Below are 21,125 nucleotides of genomic sequence, written 5' to 3'. Positions count from 1 at the left end.
GCCGTGTGTTGGACTTTATTTATTCTGTTTAAGTTTCTTGCATTTAGAGACGTCTTCAGGTTCTGAGTTTCTTATTAATAGTTTCTTGTTTTATTTTGGTGAGTCTGGTTCTTCCTGTTCTGTGTTCACTTTACTTCCTGTTTTCTTACTGGTTCTGAGTTTCCCAGTTCTAATTTTCCCAGTCTCCTGCTGGTTTTGAGTCTTTCTCATATCTGGTTGTGTTCTGGTTATTAGTTTCTGGGTTCTGTGTTTAGTTCCTGTTCTTTTAATATTTTTTGCAGCACTAGTGGCCTTTATTTGATCATTTTTTGATAGTAAGCAGACAGGAAATAGTGGAAATAGTGGGGATCCAGGTGTGTAGAAAACATCACCGGGTCCAGGATTGGATCCCTGCGTCGAGGACTAAGGCCTCCATTCATGGGTCACAGCTTCAACCTCTAAACCAGCAGCGCTGCGCCCGTTTAGCTCCTGTTCTGTCGTTTCTTATATTTCATTGTTTCTGTTCTCTGCTTCCTCTCTGCTGATTGGTCTCATCTTCATCCACTGATCGGTTCTCCTCAGTGTTCAGTTTGGTGAAAAACTGTTTATTCTGATTTCATATTTTATTCCATGTTTGTCACATTTAAGTGTTTCAGATCATTAAACTAATTTAAATATTAGTCAAAGAAAACACAATTAAACACAAAATGCAGTTTTTAAATGAAGGATTTTAAAAATAAGAAATCAGGAAGGGGGTTAAAACTTTATCTCACCACTGTATGTTCTCCTCTGGTTCTAAAGTCACTGCTGGTTCTTCTACTCAGTTCTGCTCCGTCAGCTTTCCTCCACGTTCCTGATCTCCATCCTTAGATTTGTTTGGACTTCATGTTTTTTTGTCTCCATTTAGTTTTTTTGTTTTTGTAAGTTTTTGTTTGAGTTACTGAATAACTTTATTTTTTACTCCACCTCTGCCTCCTTAGATGCATTTAGGTCCAAACACCCACCATTGTCAGCAGGGGTTAAACTGGGCCGGGACCCTCCTGGGCCGAGCTCCAGCACAAAAAGCAGGGTTGCATCTGTAACACGCAAATTAAAATTTGTTCACTGAATTTCAAAATAAAAAGTTCATTTTGCTTTAACGTGGTCTCCTGGCCTCTTCTGTGTTTTGTGGTTTTGATTCTGTTTGGCCCGTTTGATTTTTGGACTTTGTGTTTTTGTTGTTTGGTTGTAATTAATCACATTCTTTGCTGTCGACATGCAGGTTTTTAAAGAGGTAGTTTTTAAAAGTGTTCAAAGCTAAATTCTCCTGGTGGATAAAGTTTCAAGGTTTTATTTTTATTTTAGTTTTTATTAATGTGGTTTTTAAACGATTAGATCTTTTGTTTTTGGAGCTTCAGAAAACATTTATGGGGGGTGGTGTAGCGGTAGAGCGGGCGCCCCACATACAGAGGCTATCGTTCTCAACGCAGCCGCCGTAGGTTTGATTCCCGACCCTGAGACCTTTGCTGCATGTCTTCTTCTCTTCTCTCTCTGTCCATTTCCTGTCTGGAAACTGTCAATAAAAGCCCATAGTGCCAAACAAAAATCATTGATGGACTTGTGTGATCTTCTTGTTCTGGATCAATCTAAGAATGTGGTTCCAGTCCTGTTGCTACATCTGACAAAGCAGCAAGAAAGGCCTTCAGTGAAGCAGCTGCCTTAGTTCAGTTCATTCACTTCATCTGGTGACTTGGGAAACGTTTGTGGATCTTTGTCATCACCTTCAGTCGGGTCAGAACTTAAAGTATCAAAGATCCAGAACTCTGAGAGGTTTTCCACTTCTGTCCTGACAGGACACGTAAAAATGATTAGTTTTTAATATAAGAAGCAAACTAACAAATGTAAAGTCTGCAGCTGTTGCAGCTCCAATGGAAAGATCTGTCTTGATAAAGCAAACCCGCCCTTTTTATCTGGGTTTGTTTCTTGGACAGAACACAATGAGAAGGTTCTGTTGCAGAGATTCAGGAGCATTGGGCTCATTTATCCTGGATTCAGTTGTTTCATTCTCAGATAAATTGAACTCTGGGAACTTGATACTCATCATGCTAGATATGGATGTGTTTGTTTTATCTGCTGCTGTACAGAAGATGCAGCTCCATCCTGATCTGGTGAAGGAAAGGTGTGGGGTAAGAACGCTGTCAGAAACAATGTGTGTAAAGACAGAAATGTGTGTTATTAGTCAATAGTTGTGTATAAGTAAAATCCTAAAGAGGAATTGTAGATTTTCTCTAAACAAATACAAAATAAAATGTTACAGATTCAAGAAATTACAAAGTTCAAGTTTACAGTTGTGGTTTATTCTTTATGAATACAATATGCTATAACAGTTTGTGAATATGATTTATTTTCTATGAGAAAATGAATTTACATCAGCGACTTGGCGTCACGTGATCTCAGGCTGGTTAATGGAGCACAGAGATAGTCGATTGGCGTTGCTCATGCGCTGTCACACTCCTCACCGCCAGGAAACAGAGTAGTACAAGTAAAGCAACTTGTTGAAGCAGGTTTGTGTGAGCAGCTTGGTTCCTGTGGTCCAGGTTAAAGAGAACAGACAGCTAACAGTTCAGAACCTGCCGATGGTTCTGTTCCACAGCAGCAAAGAAGATCTTCTGAAGGTTTGTAGGATGGATGCTCCAGCTTTGGAAACCAAACAGGACTCAGCTACATTTGGAGATAAAGTGATGAGGAACATCTGTGTAGCTGCTTCTGCCTGTCATACCCTGTGGAGAGAGAGAGAAAGAGAACTAGACTCTACACAAAACACAACCAACCGGTGCTCAGCTCCATGGCCTGACAGAAAATGACAAATAAAAAAGCTTTTGACAGTGACGGTGTGTGGAGAGAAGTGTCCTCAGCTTTCTGGGAACATTTCTTGGAGCTGTGTGAGGTGGAGGATGAACGAGAACCCAGGCTTCAACTAGACTTCACTGAAAAGCTCTGGCAAGCAGTTGGAGGAGTTTGGTTGAAAGGATACTTGGACCACAACATTAAACCAATCCAACTGTCTCCAGCTTTGATCCTTGCCTGCTTTCAGGGAGTCAATTCAGTGGACAAAGAGCTGCTGATGATGTCCTTCAGAAGGTTCCTTTCAGCACATGAGCGAGTGGCAGCAGACAAAGCTCTACAAGGTTAAATGGATGAAGATGCTGAGGAAGACTTGACCTGTTTTCAAGAATGGACTCAAACAGTTTACCTTCTAAAGAACATCTACAGGCTTCCTTTTCAACAATAGCGCATTAAGTTCTTCTTCTTCTACTGTAATAGACAGTTTCCACTCCTGTTCTTACTAAGCTGTGTCATCACTCACCACCAAAGAAAGTATAATTAAACTCTACGAATCAAAGAGGGAAAAAAAACTAAAAAGTGTCTCAAATGATAAAAGCATCAAGTGAAAGTCTAAATCCACAGGAGCAGACAGTCCTTAACTATCTTTTAAGGTATGTTAGAAGCTTTGACCAAAGAAAACTGGAGACTTTCTTCTGCTTCTGCACAGGATCCACAGCGCTGTGCAAAGAGAGAATTAATATTACATTTAATAAGTTATCTGGGTTAAATGAAGAGTAGCGGCTCACACATGTGGAGCTGTCCTTGAGCTGCCATGGACCTACAGGTCAGACCCAGAGTTTAGAACCGAGCTGGACAACATCTTGTCAGGGACTGTTTTACTGAGGACATTCTGTAGCATTAGACCTTTCAGCCCTTCCACCCTCAAACTTTGAGTCTAAAAAAGCTTTAAGTTAGTGGAGAATGCAGAAAAAACTGATTAATGTTTGTTTGATGAACAAAATATCTGCTTGTAAAAATCACAATGCTGGGAGAAGTATTTAGAAGTATTAGTTCATGGTACAAAAATCAGAAAAGTTACTAAATGTTCAGAGTCCATGTTTAGTTTTGACAGTTTTCCAAACCAAAACCTTCCTTCAAAACACTGATTTAGTCCTAGAAGTTTATTATTCTGTGTCTGTTTTGACATCTGTGATCAGTAAGTTGCTTCTTTTTCAGATTCCAGGTTTGTTATATTTTCATAAGGAGAAATGTTCTTGTCTCTGTTCTAAAACTGACTAACAGACTTTAAGGTCTTCTCCAGTTTCTTTTGGTACTTTTCTTTTTTTGTTCCTTGAACTTCATGAAGGGAAAGAGATCACCAATAATAATAACTGATGGGAACTTTCAGTCTTGTTCAATAAATGTTCATGGACACTGTATCACTTTAGTGAACAAATTAACACATACTTTCAAACTGGCCAGTAACAGTTTTTCATCAGATGTTAATTTTCTGAATTCACTGCTTTCTTTTCTTTCTTTTTGCATCTATAGCACTGATTCCTGTGCTCTCTGTAGAGGCTTGGTGTCATGTCAGTAATTTCTAAAACAACAATAATGTTGAAAGATAGAAATTAATAGCTGTGTACTGAACACCCAGAATCAACATCTGGAAACCAACACAACATGAAGACTAGATCTAATGCTATGAAACCTCTGTGGTTTATGTGAGCGTGTGATTAGAAGATTGGGAGCCCCTCCTCTTCATTTCTTCTTTGGTGGTAATATTTTCTGAAATTGTTTGTGGCCCTTGGTTTGTAGGCCTAGAGCCTAACAGAACATCACACCTGCAGCTTAAGAAAGGACGAAGTGGCAGAAACTTTATGAATGGATTTAAACTTTTGCTCCTGTTTTTATCCAGTTTGTTTTCTCATAAAAGGAGCTGTTTCAGAGTTCGCTAGTTGATTCAAATCAAGTCTACATCTTTTTTTACTTCACATCTACATAATTACTGTGGAGATCGCTCATAGTCAGCGGTCCACCGCCACCACCGTAGGAGGAGACGCCAGCAGCCTGGCCTCTGTTGGCATCATTCATTTGTCCTTCGCTCACTAAACATCAATTACAGGTTTTTAGGAACATTTACACGATTTTAGGAAAATTCAGGACTGAGAAAGTTTTTCTGTTTTTATTTAGAAAACGTAATTAAAAATGCAAATTGCTAAATAGCCAAATGACCGCCGTGGTCGTTTAAGTGTTAAACACAAGTAAAAGCTAAAGAAATGCAACCCCTCTTTCACTCAGCTGGTTTTTCTTTCTCTTTGGATGAAATTCTCTCTTCCTTTTTTCTTTGAATGTTTCTGTTACTGATACAGAATGAAGTTTGATAAATGAAACACAACCTGTTCCTGTTTAACACGTCACCGGGGTTTAAGAAGTACTTTGTTCCTTTTCAGGACAAACCACTGATAGAATTTCTGCATCTGCTGAAATAAATGGTGAATGATCCTTTCACTATCAGTAAAGTTGATCATTTTCTGCTGGATAACAGAACAATGCAGAATGTTCTAAATTAGGTTTTCAGGTTGCTAAATGAAACGCTCTCCATGGTGCTTCAAGTATGATCGCTTGTCAAGTGTTTTTAGTTGAAAAGAGTTTGACCGAACAAACAATCTTTAGTCCTGCAGGGAGACTAAAATGACACGCAGGGCACCGTTGTTCTAAAAGCCAAGACGTTATAAAAGCTGTTTATGTGTCTTGATCGCTCTGCCTTCAACGACCTGCAGGTGTGTGATGGTTTGTTGCATAATGAGCCACATTATTACATTATCATTGTTAAAAAAGAGCTAATCAGCACAAAATGTAAATATGTTTTATGTAAAAAAATAAATATTTCATCATTTTACTGAACAGTTTTAGAGAAATACAAAACTTAAAGTACCTCAAAATGCTCAACAATAATATGCTTCTCTCCCACTTTCAGGAATTTATTTCTATTTAAAAAAATGAAAAGATTAGTCTTAAAGTTATCATACACTTTAATGCAATACTTCAAATAATAGCTGCTTCAGAAAGAATAGAGGTTTGCCATCATCAATAAAGTGGAGTCAGATCTTTTAACAAACACATAAGAGAATATTTTTGTATTAACACTTCAGTGAACAATACAGTATGTTGCTCATAATGGACGACTTGGTTAGCTTACAAATTCTAGTAATTTATTATTTTTCTTTCCATGGATGTTCTTGGTTTCAGATTCTGCACTTTCAGCACTTTTTGAAAGGTGAGTCAGAGATGTACAACAACTTATTATTCATTGTGTGTTTGGTTCAAGAAGAAATCAATATTTTATTTAAATAAATTTAACTGATGACTGATTTAGAAAATGTTCACCTATAAAAGGCCAATCAGATACATGATTATTAAGCTGCCAAGATGCTGTAAGTCTAGACTGGTGAATCAAAAAATGTCTAATTTAGTTTTGTCTATAATCATTCATCAGGTTTGCAAAATTTACCTGCAGTATTTATCATTAGCAACAACAGTTAATTTATATTACATTTATTTTTCTTTATATAGGATTACTGAAATAATAAGATGAAAACATACAGAATTTATTTACTGTCTATATGCACCAAACCAATATATTAACAATATGGAAAAATATTAACATAAAATTATTTCTATATAACGAAATAACTATGGGGCATTTTTGATCCATATTTTTCATATAACCTCTTGTCATTCTTTCCATTTTTTAAGGCAAGGAGAATTAAATAAGTGCAGGAGTCTTCAGAGCCACTATCTCCAAGTACCTTGAACCTGGGACCAATCTTCAGGCAGACAGAGTTCACAAACGAGAAGGTTTTTGGGAAATGTAGGCAAGACTTGGAAGTACCAACATGTACAAACAGGAAGAAAATGTGCAAAGTTTTCCCATTTTGTCCAGAGATAATGATGTTTTCAGATAGTTTTCACATTTTAAAACATATGTAACCCTGTCCGTGTCAGATGGCACCTCGCTACTTCCGAAGACTGTTGTTTTCTAAGGGTTGCTGTCGGAGTCTGGATGGAGGCGAGGATCCAAACCTTCCGAGGCATAAACAAACACTGCGTGTTAACATAACTCACATTAAAGCAGTTTCCCAAATACAGAATATATATTTAAAAAACTATACAGAATCAAATAGTAATTAAACCTAAAAAGAGATTAAAGAGGTAACTTGGTAAGTGCATTCAATGGAACCAATGACTAGCAAGCTTACAGCTTGTATAAAACAGTCTTAAACACCCAAAACCGTCAGGAATTCACAAACATCTCACTAACTGCATAAATAATAATAAAATAAATGTTATACTAACAAGATTTTACAAAAAAACAACAACATTTGACTATAGTGAGGAGCAAGCAATCAGCGAAGCATAAACACTGATGGAAATCTAGCAGCTCACCTTAACAGAAGCCAAAGTACGGCGTCCATTAAAGGACAAACTACACCAACTGCCAGAACCCAAAGGACAATATAACGACATGGCGACCTCTGCTGGCATATTTATGCCACTGCCCTACATATAGACTGCTAAATCTTAGTAAATCATAGAAAAGTTTTTCTTTAAACGTAATTCTGCCTGTAGAAATGTACAGATGATGGAGGTCAGCGTGTGTGAGAAGAGAATTACCTGAAAAGATGGAAGGGGTTGAAAACAAATGATGCTTTTATTATCAAAGAAATGATCTTTAATGTATAGCAGCGTTCTTATTGTTTCTTTGTCTTTTTCTTTTCCTTTTGTCTCTTTGACATTATATGTACCTTTTATCTGAATGATTAAGAAAGACGTGTTTCAAGAGGTTAATATTTCCACAAAGTTCTTAAATATCTTTATATCACATTATAATAAAGTAATTACCATGTATAATAGGTGAGATTTCTACTGAATATCAGCAATTATTGTTATTCTTATATTGGTTGGTTAAAGATTTTGCACAGCATTAAAAGGATCCTGAACTCTCATTTCACAGAGTAAAAATGATGTCGACGTCCCACGCTATTCTCCTTCTGATGGCCAACATGGATTTACCACTACTTCTGAAAAAGTAGTCACAATTTTGATGTAAATTGAGATATATGTATTACCAATAACAAATTTACATTTTTGGATTTTAAATTAACATTAGTATTATTTGTTTGCATGTCTTTGGACTGTGGCATGCCTGTTAGGTTAATTGGTAACTCTAAATTGCCCTTAGGTGTATGAATGTGTGTGTGTGCATGGTTGTGTGTTGCCCTGCGATGGACTGGCGACCTGTCCAGGGTGTACACCGCCTCTCGCCCATAGACTACTGGAGATAGGCACCAGCTTCCCCGCGACCCACAATGGAATAAGCGGTAGAAAATAAATGAATGAATTATTTTTTTCAGTTCATTGCATGTATTTGTCAACTTGCTGTCGTTTATGTTTCCATTATCATTGCAGCTCGAGAAAGATGGATTGGATCTAAAAGATGCTACTGAGAGGGAACATCAGGTGTGTAAAAAATAAAACATTATGCTCAAATGTTTTATAATATCAGTACCTAATTAAAAGATATCTATTGAAACATTTCATAAATAACTAAAACAAATCACATTAGAGCTACTTTTTGTGTGTAGATTAAACAAAATGCATCTGAATTAACTATGATTTCTGCTTTTCTCTTAAATGTATTTAAAGTTCATTTATGTCCTTTGCTTCTATTAAATCAGACAAGCATCAGAAAATACATTATAAAGAAATGCAGTAGGAGGGTTTCTTTTTAATGATTACCTACGTTTTGTAATAAAAAGAAATACAATGACATGTAGGAAATTAATGAAACTCTTCTCAATGTTTGATGGAAAAACCATTTCTGACATTGATAAACATCTTGCAAGTGATGGCCATCTGTTTAGGAGGATACCAGTCTTATTTATAACTAATCATTTTTGACAATGAACTTAAAGTCTTTAAGTTTCCTTCTCATCAACTTTGTATTTCACTTTACAATCCAGAAACTTTATTGTCATTATGGAGACATAATGAATATTTTGGTTGAGACTTTCGGCTCAGAATCCACATATAAAGAACAAAGACAAAACTTAAAACCTTTTACAAATGGATAAAAATCTGTAAAAGACCTGAAGAGGTCATTAAAAACTAACAGACAAAGAACACATTGGGATAAAAATTATAAGACACACCAGGAGAAAAACTGGAACAGTTATAGCAGCTCTAAAACATCAGTGAAAGTAATTATGAAATATGTCCACGATGTTCTGAAGGTTATTATTTCTATTTATCAAATGCATACAAATATTTATTTAAATAGTACGCCTGACACAAAAAACACACTTTTAATTGCATACTGTGATTTTTTTTTATTGAAGTGTTTTCTGGTTAAATGATAAAATCAAAGTTATTGAGTGAATAAATATTCAGCTTAACATTTTTTCAACTATTTCTGTGTTTTGTGAGTCTTATAGGAGACCATAAATGACAAGAATTTCCAAGAAGAGAACAAAGATACAGATTCTGGTGAAGAAATTTGGAGTTCGATTTCTATTTCCACAGATAGCAGCAACAACGATACCTTCTTTACTTCTTCACTACCAGAACCGCCCTGCTTTTCTTTATCCAACAAAATGATTGGAAAGATTTGAGAGCAAAGCAAAAGGGCTGAAGATTTCAAGGACTACAGTGGACTAATCTTTGCCAACGGACTAAAGTCTGTTCATCCTTACTGTAGTTTTGGATTCAAAAGGCACTCAGTAAAAAGTGTTCACTCAAAGAAAAAGGGACCTTATTTTAGTTGTGACGGCTCTTACCGTTTCAAACACTGTCCTGTAAAAGTAGTGATCAATGTAAAGGATGACATCAGCCTGAAGGCAGAGGTATTTTTCAGCAGAGGAAATGTTTGCCATGACAAAAAGGAACTTCAGAGAAGGCCAGAGCGGCTGATTTACGCCAGAAGACAGCAGAAACTCTGGAAAACAAGTTGCCTAGAAGTCTTTTTCTGGAGTCATTGTTGAAGATTGATGAAGAAGTGTTTGAATCTGGCTGCAGGGATGATGCCCCTACAAAGGAGGTATTAAAAATACATCATGGAGCCAGCGTCAACAAAGTAGAGAACATTCAGATGAGTCTTAAAATGATGATAGAGGCACAGAAAGGAACGGACAATGATGTCATCCAACGAGTGTTGATGTACCCAAAGGAAGTGATGCTTTGGTCCCATAAAACACTGAACATCTTCTACCAAAAATGCAAGGATGACTTTGTTTACCTAGATGCAACTAGAAGTATTATTCAGAAAGCAAGTTCAGACATGCGTCCGTATTATTTATATGAATTAGTTGTGAGAAATCCAACTAGGGGAGAATCTCCACTTCCAGTTGCTACATATGTGACATGTGACCACATCATCACCTCTGTAACGTACTTCCTGCAGTCTTTTCAGACAGACCTCAACAAGATGTTTGGTAATCAGGCAAACAAGAGACCTGTGATGATCATTTGTGATGGCTCACTTGTTCTTCTACATTTCATATCAATCACATTTTACAAAATAAGTCTTGAAGACCTGATGCACAGGTATTACTAATTAATAACAGGACAACACCATTCGGAAAAGTTTGATCTTCCAATTCTTCACCGATGTTTGAGCCATATAATGAAAAACGCCAAAGATCTCTGCAAATAGCAGCAACTAATATTGTAGTGTGTCTGCATTTACATAATTAATATGTCAACATCTTATAGAACTTGTAGTTATATTTGAATCTTTTTCCAGCTTTCCAAAGCACTTCAAACTTACCATCCACGTGTTTGGTGTCATTGCTTCTCCTCAACACTTGAAGAGATAAATGAAGTCATCAAAGGTGCCACCGTGGTCTTCTGTAGTTCCTGCTCTGGTCAAAATGTGGAAAACATTCCAGCAACTTACAACTTCTAATATAAAAGAGAGGAACCCCAGACTGGGATGAAGAGCACATTGTTGCTGAGAACTACATGGTTGGAGAAATCTTGGGTATTTCATGTTTCTAGGTTACAGCATGATCACGTTACACAGCAGCTTTTATAAAATACTAATATTTGAGGAAGCAGTTGATTTCTTATGCAAAGCACTTAAGTATTTCGTGGTTTTATGAAACTGATCAACAAGCAAAAATGTTAACTCATCACAAAACTGACTAAATGTTTTTATGAGCTTTTGACTAATGTTTCTGGAAGCGATTAATGATACATTTTAAGGTCAATTTTGTTTTTTTTAAATCTTATTTTTCAGTCTTATAGAGTTAAAGAGGAGAAATAAAAAACAAGGATTAAAAAGAAGAAAGGGGTCAATGTGTCACCAATGACGACAGCACAGGGACTTTTAAAAAGGAGAAAACGCTGTGTTCAAATGCTGTGTTGGTTCTTTCATTTCATATTAAAGAGGAAACTTAACTTAAAAGATGTATTTGGTAACAAATTCATTAAAACCTTTGCTAATTGATGGATTTATATAAAACCAAGAGGATATTAGGTCATTTGTGTTATCTCCATGAGTCAAAGTTTTAGATCAGGATTTAGGGTGTGGTAAAATGGTCACTAAAATCAAATGTTATATCAATAATTTAATATATCAGTCTCTGTGATTTATTTAGAATTTAAATTTAAGAACATGATTATGTAATTAATAGAAAAATTGTGGTCAGTTATTTTTTTAAATATAGAATCTAAATAAACTATGTGAAATAATGCTAATAAACCAGGATTACTGGACTAAAACACTGAGACATTTAAACATTAAAGACTGTAACATGTAAATCTTAAACAGCTTCTGTAAAATTATTCAGTTTTGTTTAAAGAAATACAATCTGGTACAAAATGTATTCAGTAAGAGATTGAAATATTTTAGGTTTTCTACACATTAAGAAGACAGAGATCTGGCATTAAATACCAGTAAAATATTACTGTCACATATTAATATAAGGACCATTGTTTGAGTTAGAACTCATGACCGCTGTCGCAACGCAGCAGTTAAATAACTTTTATGTTTTTTATCAGCAGTATGACGATGTTTGTCATTTAAATGCTCTGTTTGTACATTTATGTTTCCAGTGGTCATTGCTGTGTTCAATCACATTTAAAAATATTTTAAAATATGAATCTCACACAATTAAAACACTTTTCATAAATCAGAAATTCAGAAACTGTCTGTTCTGTTATTCTTGCTGTAAATTTATTAGTTTATCTCTAATGGGATTAATAGTAAACAAAGTTTGTAATATTTTGCATTTGAAGCACCCAGTATAATAGAGTAAAATCAACAACACACTGGGAAAATAAATGTATTTCAACATTTTCTTTTTAAATCCATCTTTTTTATGTACTGTGCTTTTAGTCAATTAAAAATGATAAAATGATTTTCTAACATTTCTTTTAGAAACAGAAGAAAACTGTGGAGAGATCATTGATGCACAGGTTAGTTCTTGTTGAAGTCATGGGAAATGAAAAATGTTTCTATATGTTTGTATTTTATTCTGTGTTTGACATCTTGGAATTAGTACATGTAAAATTCATCAAACTGAAATTTGTTAAAAATCCAAAAATTTATAATCTTATAAACCTGAGTTGTTGTATAAAGAAATGAGCAGAAAAAGTACTTTTTTAGCGTAACTATTTATTTATTGTTGGGATCTCCTTTAATGCAGATAAGCTGTCGCTATTCTTCCTGGGCTACAATAAAAAAATAAAAAGTAGATTAAAATGAGAAACGACACATGACAACAGAGTAAACAATATAGTTCAAAGTTTTCAAATGTTTACAACATTTCAGCCACAGTTAATAAAAAACTTTTCAATACTGATTTAAACCTCTTTGTTTTTACATGTTCAGTTATTGTTTCTGGGAGCAGGTTCCATGCATGCATTGGTCTGTATGTGAATGTCCTCATAACACTATTTGATCTCACTTTTGATTAAACTAATTTTCCCACAGTGGCATGTCTAGTGTGATAACTGTGCTTATCATTAATAAATAAAAGTATCTGGTAAAGGATCTCTGGCTGCTATGCTGTTATAATATTTTCAGGAAAGACAATAACGCGTAGAATAATCTATCCTGTACTGGTAACCACTTTAGTCAACTCAGCATGACTTTGGTGCTGGTTCCATAATTACAGCAGAGCACCAACCAAGCTGCTCAATTATGTACGTCTGTAACCTCTTTAACTCTCCAACTGCAGCATTTAACCAGATGACCGGGCAATAGTCTTAATATGACAGCACCAGTGCTTGTGTCATCTTATTTGTTGTCATCTGTTTTGAGAATATGATTATATTATACTGTCACAGACTTTAAACAAGTCTGTCTGGATTGAGCTGCAGTTTTCCTTTTGTTTGTCGATCGTTGTGTTGATATCATCCACTACTTTCTGTGTGAATTGTTGCTGCTTTTCAGATCCTGCAGTTCCCTTATAAAACTCTCAATTTGTGAACCAGTTCTGTCAAGGATTGTGTTGACAAATCCTCTAAAGATTATTTAACAAGTCAGAACCAACACTGTCTCCCACAGCAGTAGCAGCAGCTCAGGTATAGCAGCCTGTCTACAACTATGTGTTTCAAAGTCACTGAATAACCTCTTTTTATATGACAGGATGCTGAACATCATGGCAATGCAGGACTACAGCTCTCCCTGAAAGTTTCCAAACAAGCTTCCATTTCCATTTGGAAAGGCCATTTAACAATCTTTAAGGCAGATGCTGTTGTTAATGTAGCCAATGATACCCTTGCTCGTCATGGTGGACTTGCTAAAGCGCTGTCTGAAGCTGGTGGATCAGACATTCAAGAAGAGTGTGATGAGATCATTTCCCAAAAAGGAAAACTGAAAACAGGAGATGCAGTAGTGAGTGGTGCAGGAAAACTAACCTGCAAATGTGTCCTCCATGCTGTGGGACCCCAAGTGAAAAACAACCCCACACAACACATGCTGTCTAGAGCCAAACCAGTGCTGAAGAAAGCAATTAATAATGAACTCAGAATAGCAGACGATCACCAGGCCTTTTCAAGAGCCTTTCCAGCGATCAGTGGAGGAGTCTTTAACTTTCCTGTGTCTTTAAGTGCTGAAATACTTGTTAGCTCTGTGAAAGACTTCATAGTCAACAAGAAAGACCAAACTCACCTCAAACATTTCCATCTGGTAGACATGAATGAAGCAGCGGTTCTGGAAATGCAACGGGCCTGAAGATCACTGATAATGGATCCATTGCCACAAACTAAACAGGTAAATGTTGTGAATGATTAAAACCTTAATAGTAGGAAACACAAACCCTGTCCTGCATAATTTCATATATATCCTCATTATTACTACAATAAAACAACTCAGTATTAATACTGATTTATTCCAAACACAGTATGTCAATAAAATTAAAACTTAAATTAATAAGTGACGTTATTGTAAGAATAATTATGCCTTTATTGTCCCACATTGGGGAAATTTAGCTGACATTCCCAAAAAAAAGTATATAGAAATATACACAAGACTGTCAAACTAATGTGATAATAATACAAACAACAATATGAAAATATACTTAAAAATTATATGAGAAATATGTAATGAAATAATAATACTAAGACTACAATAGAAAAGTGAGATCTAAGGGGAAATTCAGCAAACATGTAGAATAAAACAATAAAAACAAAGTATATAATGTACAGTATGACAATCATAAATTAAAAAGAAATATTCCTAACCTGAATATAACTTGTACAAACAGTAGTATTTTTGAAACAGTGTATTTGTAGAATAACATTAATATAAAGAATTATTAGAAACTTTACAAGACTTCATATGAATATTAATCTTAAAACAGAATTCATTCAACCTGCATTATATTAAAAAATGTACTTATGATACGTTATGATTTCAATAAATGTTTTTCTTTTTTTTATGATGAATATTTATTTCTTTTTATGTAATATGGTCTGTAATGCAGTGTCAACATAACATTTTTTATATTTATGTTTTAAAGACGGCAGAAACAGAAGCTTTGAAGACATCATTGACTGATAGTCAGAAGCAAGGAGAAGTCAGTCAGAAAAACATTACAGTGATGATCATAATGTTGTATTAATTACATTATTTGTTTATCATTAAATGGGTATGTACACCTTTAACCACCTTTTATTTTTTATATGTTTTTATATCGTACAACCCTCAGCTCTTCGATTTGTGAGGAAAAAGACTCTGAAGTTGTTGTGTCAGTCATCCCATCGCAGTTCAAAGGTAACATTTAATTATTCATCACAGTGAACTGCGACACTTAGGCCACATGAGTGGCTTACAGGCGAGGTACTTAAATGTCCAATAGAGTTTATTAAAAATGGATGTTTTAGTCTTTAGAGTTTTGAAATTGTCCTGTTATGTTTATCAAAGCTTGTCCTTCAAATGTAAAATGTTTCCATAGATCATAAAGTCTTTACTGCACATCACCGTCCACAGAATGAACCTGGAATGTTCTCTTCATAATCAATCATTATGTCACCGGTGTCTTTCTGTCTGGAAAAAGGGAAGAAGTCAGAAGGAAAAGTCTTTCAAGGGTAAGTTTGTCCTGTAAACTACATTTAGGTAATAGATAGTCTCTTCTTTTAAATATTTATTGTATTGTTTACATGATCAGAAAGATTTATTAAAAACTATTTTAACTTTATAATGAAACGACATTCTAGACTCATATTTTGCATTTTTTATCCGAGCAGATAAACTTTGACAACTACAAGGGAATTATTTCCTTTGTTAACATTTCCAATGTACACTGGAAGTTCTGGTAAATATTTATTCATTGCATTACCATTATTCAGCCAGAGCAAATCTATTGCTTTTTGATTCATCTTTTGTTTCCATGGTTACAGCATATAAATGCAGCAGATGGACTTGTTTATTTCTTGGACCCTTCAAAAAGCTCAAAAGAGCAAGAAGAATCCAACCTTTCAGCCCAAAGATTTGGGTAAAAATCAACATAATGTCACATATCTTTCCAGTAATTAATGGGCTTATTGTTCTGTCTGGTGGCATCTTTGGATGTGCCGTTCAGTTTGTCTCTCGTTGGGACTGCTGGCTTGTGGTGGTTTAACATGTCTGTCCAGGGGTTGCTTCGGTTGTGGCTTATTTCAGAAAGCTTCACCCTGTCTGGTTTTCAGCCTTACCCACTGATATTGTCGGAGATCTACAGTAAACTTTTTGCTCAATTTTCATGAAAACTTGAATAACAAAGCAGAGACACACAAAACATGTAACCATCACAGCAAATATAATAACAGTTTCCACAAACAAAAAGGCAATGCACTGATTCAATCATTATTCTTAAGATGAAGGTGGGGTCACAGCACAACTCTTTCCTGATTGTAATAAAACTTTGGCTTCAACATGAGCAGACCTGTTCCAGCACGTCTGCTTCTTGAATAAAAGAAAAATGATCTCACTCTGAACACCTGAATAAACCAGCGATCACACAGGACAGAAAGTATCTAAGCAAGTCAACTGAATGAATCAAACTGTCAGTGACTCATTTATAAGCTACTGGATCTAATAATTAAAGTTCACTTCTAAATGTGGGAAGCTTTTTCTGTGATAAAACAAGAAGAGGAGTTTCCAATATAATTTGCATGGACCGTCTCTAATCCAGTGTCCCGGCCTCCCTTTCAGCAAAGTCTGTCTTTCACAATTCTCCAGAAAATCATCACTTCACAAAAACTAAATGTGTCCATTTTTAAATGAATTAATACAAACGCAGCAACTCTATGAAAGTGATTGATGTCAGGTCATGTTAGTCCTCTCACACAATTACTGACCCACATAGAACATTTCATTGATAAATGTAATTAATAAGACCTGTGTCGAGTAAATTAGTTTCATAATTATTGTCAGGTCTTTGGCTTAGCAATATTATATGTACATTAAATAGTGAACCTAGATTTTTAAAAGCAAATACAATTTTAAGTAAAGAACATATAACCAGCAGTATCTTATGTGTTATAAACCTGGAAAACATGAAATTATTTACTGGTCATAAAAATTTCAATCTCAGCTGTATGAACAACATCCTCCATCCAACTGAAAGTCTTTATTGTGAATCGTCACCAAAAACATTTAAATATCAAAAAGTAACATTTGATATTGAACAAATTTGGAGGTTTTAATTTTTAATACAAAGTTGAACAAACACATCATTCCATTGACACAAGATTTCATATTTATTTCTAAACATTTGGGTTATTAGGTTTAGTCATCAAAGCAAAGAATGAATAATTACTTGTAGAAAATATTAAGTTTTGCTTTATTTCCTTGAAAATTGGAAGGTAAATGATGGTGGTGTTTGAGCTTGGAGGCTAAACTTGAAATCCACACTTATACATTATTTTATTATAAAATTGTTATTATTTTATTGTTTGTAGAGAGTTTTTAAAAATGCGAAGGGCATCCCTCAACAGGACTGACTGGGTGGATGTGAAACTGACAGGAAGTGATGTCAGCCGCCCAGTTCAGCAGGAAGGAAGTAGTTGTGGAGTGATTGTCATAAAGGTTCTCTTAACATCACAATGTTCATAACTTTTTGAAACAAAATTTCCATCGCCTTGTTGTTCATGACAGATGATCCAGATTATGAAGAAGTCCGATCTTAGACCGAGGTATTAGGTGGATACTGAACTCATTAGATGAAATAACTTTTCTTACAGATGGCAGTCATGGAGTCATTTCCAGACGAGATAAAAATGACGTTTTCAACAACCAAACCAAACATTGTAAAGGACCGTGTTTCATTTGCTCTGCAGATCCTTGAATCATCAGATAATTGTGTAATTTAAATGTTTTTTCCTGTGCGATATTCATTTATTTATGTAGAAAAATAATACACACTTTAATTTAAGCTTTTGACATGGACCACAACTGTGCAATGTGCTCAGCATCCAAACCACCAATGCTGGGGTCAGAGGTCACTGACTGGGTGAGTGTTTTAGAAACCATAGTATTTTAGGAGTGATATATAATAAAGGTTTGTTTATCATGAACATAAAAGTGAAACACCATCGATAGATGATTTATAACATTTGAATCACATGCATGTATCCATCAATAAAGGTTTTTAATAGCCTATAATTCTGCAGGGTTGCAGGGAGGCTGGCGCCTACCTCAAGCAAAGATTTATGTTAGAGAGTGGATCACACCTATAAAATGACCAAAAGGAAACTTACAATGAATATTAACATGACATAATATAGATATTGCTGACTGACTTAAGATTTGTGTGGATATTTACAGATTCAGTGTGACTCATGCATTCAGTGGTACCATTTACAATCATGAACATGGATCCTGCAGAGCTGCTAGAAAGGGCAAAAACAGCGAGGGACTGATCGTTGTGTCACTAACAAAATTATTCATTGTTTTCAGGTTTAGAAGTTGTTGGTTAGTTAGATTTAGATCATTTTATGTTTTGATAACTGTTCTGTTTTTATTAATAAATGTCCGTTTATCTTACATAAAAAGTTTGTGAATCTGTTTATTATTAGAAGCCATGTTGAATAGAAAACATGTTGTTTAAAGAATGATGTTACTTGCCTTTAACTCTGGACATTAAATGTGCTTATTAATTTGATAAAAATGATAAATATCCAGGATGTGCATTCTAAAGTACTCTGGTTATAGTATAGATGACCCTCTAATATAATCTGAAGAGATTGTTTTGTCACTTTTTATGGTTTTGGTGAAATAAATTCCTGAAAGTGAAGAGAAGCATAAACTGGTTGGTTAGTAGATACTTTGACCCGTTATTTCTTTAAAACTGTACAGTAAAATTATTAAATATTTATTTTTTTACATAAAACATTTATGTGAAAGTTGTAAAAATGTAATTAATATAAATGTTCTGAAGGTTACTTTTCTGTTTTCCTCTTATTTTCTCAACCAGGATCGGGTCCTTTCTGCTCCATTACCGTAAAGCACCTTGAATGCGCGAAGCTGATCTTTAAGAGAGAACTGGTGTCGCTGGCGGGACCGCGTCTTTCTGACTGTCGGCTCACCTGACCGCAGTCAGCCGCAGGTGAACTCAAGCTCCTGACAGGACAGAAAAACATGCCGCTAAAACCTAGAAAGTTGACCAAGTTTAGTTTTGATGGCAGCACTTCCTCTCCTGCAGCAGCAGCAGGTCTAACTCTCCTACTCCTGGTTCATATGGTGAAGGAAGAAGTTCATAAAATAGCCCAAATGTTTCATCTCTGCACCTGACAAGCTGCATGAAGCAGACACCCCACCCACGTGACTAATTCCAGCAAATAGATTGAGGCTTAGTGCTCCGTTTGTGCTGCTTTCTGAGATATGAATTATAATTTGGACCGATGACGTAACTGCCCCGCTACCTGTCTCCTGCCTTGGAGGGCTGGGTCCACCTGCTGCGCTGTGCCCTGCGCTTTGACTGGCAGGCGTTCCTTTGCTGTTTCCTCTGTGCACAAATTGATTGTTCTTTCAGTTGACCTGTTTAATTCATCTATTTTTATAAAAGGAAGATGTAAGAACTCGAGACAAAAAAACTCAGTATTTCTGTTTTTGAAAATATATTTTTTTGTTCTGGGAAATATGATCTAAAAAAATATGATCTGAACAAAAAAGCAATAGAACCAGTCTGTTTATTATCTTTTAACCTAAAGAGAAAGACTGGTTGTTTTGGTTTACTTTTACTGATTATTGTTTATGGGTTCCTGTGAGGTGGGATTTTTTTTTTAGGCTATTTGGGAATCTGATGTCTCACCTTATTTTTGTCACCTGCTTTTATTATGCATTATTGTTTTCTGTAGAGGTGTGCAACTGTTACAGTTTGATAAAATGTCCAATGCTGAGATGCTTTCTAAGGGTGATGAAGTGGATCTCAAGGTCACCTTTAGTCTGGGGAAGGGTCAACATTACACATCATTTGGAGGGGTAGACCTGTACCTTCTAGTGTATCTGAATGATCTGTTGATCAGTCTGACGTCTACACCCCACCTGTCCCTGCTGCTAGTTCTACACCCATTGGGAAATTAAGGTCTGAGATTAGCCAACTTGTCTCTACTGAGGCCCTCAGTGGTTAAGCAGATTGGTGATGCCATTACAACAAATCTCAGCGGGCTGCATCCACAAAGCCTTGAACAATCTCAGGCTGCTGACGGCCAACCCAGCAGCCAGGATGATCAGTCACAAATGAGGGTTGTTGTTCAGTCAGATATCGGAGCACCACGATATTTCAAAGGCGACCACACAGAAACATTCTCCATCCAGGAATGGGAGGGTTTGATGAGGTGCTATCTGTGAAGAGTGAAATGTGTAAACCCTGTAGAAACGTGTGAAATTATCCCCTCCAGACTTATTGGGAGAGCCAGAGATGTGGTTCGAGTGTCGCTTCGCTGTCAGCCTCAGTCAGCTGGGGATGAGTTGGTTTCAACTGTTTTTGAAATGCAACTTCAGTGAGCTGGTCTTCTCCAGCTTACCAATGAGGGACTTCTATAATGTTTTACCTACTGAGAGAGAGACAGCGATGGACTACTGGATTCAACTAAACAAGTCTATTGAGGCAGCTGATGAGTGTTTCTGCAGACGGGGGAAGCAGGTGGAGGATCCAGGAGCTGAAGTCGTTACAATGTTTATTAACCATTGTCCTAATCCTGGCTTGGCTCTTTCCTTCCAGCTGAAACTTATTGAGGAGTGGACTACTGCTGAGGTCCAGAGCCGCCTTGATAACCATATTGCTAGCCTCAGGAGGCCGATGGTTACTGAGGACAAGGCTGTTAGTGTAGAGGCATAAAGCTGTGTTTGAATAGATTAAAAGTGTTATTATTGTCTTTATTATAATAAAATGAACTCTGTGATAAATTCACTCTAAGTGGAGACATGCAAGCTGTCTGTTTGCAAAACAGATTATATTAGAGAAAAGTTATTGGCGAGAGGAAAGACAAATGAGCTGTTATTGCAGGCAGCCAGGAAATCTTGTGACTCTGCCAGGTCAGTGTGACATCAACTCAGCAGTCCAGTTGACCACAGGAATAAGGAATGATAAGAGCCTGCATTGTGTTTCAGTTGGGAAAGTTTTGATATCCCTAAAAGTCCTGCCAGGTCAATTTGACCTGAGAGTTTGCATCCAGATAAAGTCATAAGAGTGTTATTATAAAATGTGAAGTAGCCCAATCTGATGTTTTCCAGATGTTGGGCCGGAGTGTATTCTCGGAAAAAGTAGAGAAAACGATGTTGAATATGCCAAGGAATGTTATGTAAAGGAGGATAATGATTTCAATTGGTCAAGAAGACCCCAATACAC

The 21,125-nt window shown here is 35.9% G+C and overlaps 1 long non-coding RNA gene across 1 annotated transcript; it reads right to left on the bottom strand.

The window, feature by feature from the left end:
* Nucleotides 1-5,639: 5,639 nt before the first annotated feature.
* LOC124871657 lies at nt 5,640-7,346 on the bottom strand. The gene is made up of 2 exons (XR_007039067.1): nt 7,234-7,346; nt 5,640-6,870 (listed from the first exon to the last, which is right to left on the bottom strand). It is a non-coding gene; the product is annotated as an uncharacterized LOC124871657 (long non-coding RNA).
* Between the last annotated feature and the right edge of the window lie 13,779 nt (nt 7,347-21,125).

This window comes from Girardinichthys multiradiatus, chromosome 7, assembly GCF_021462225.1.
Source record: "Girardinichthys multiradiatus isolate DD_20200921_A chromosome 7, DD_fGirMul_XY1, whole genome shotgun sequence".
In the NCBI taxonomy this organism is placed as follows: Eukaryota; Metazoa; Chordata; class Actinopteri; order Cyprinodontiformes; family Goodeidae; genus Girardinichthys; species Girardinichthys multiradiatus.
This window is presented reverse-complemented; position numbering and strand designations above follow the sequence as displayed.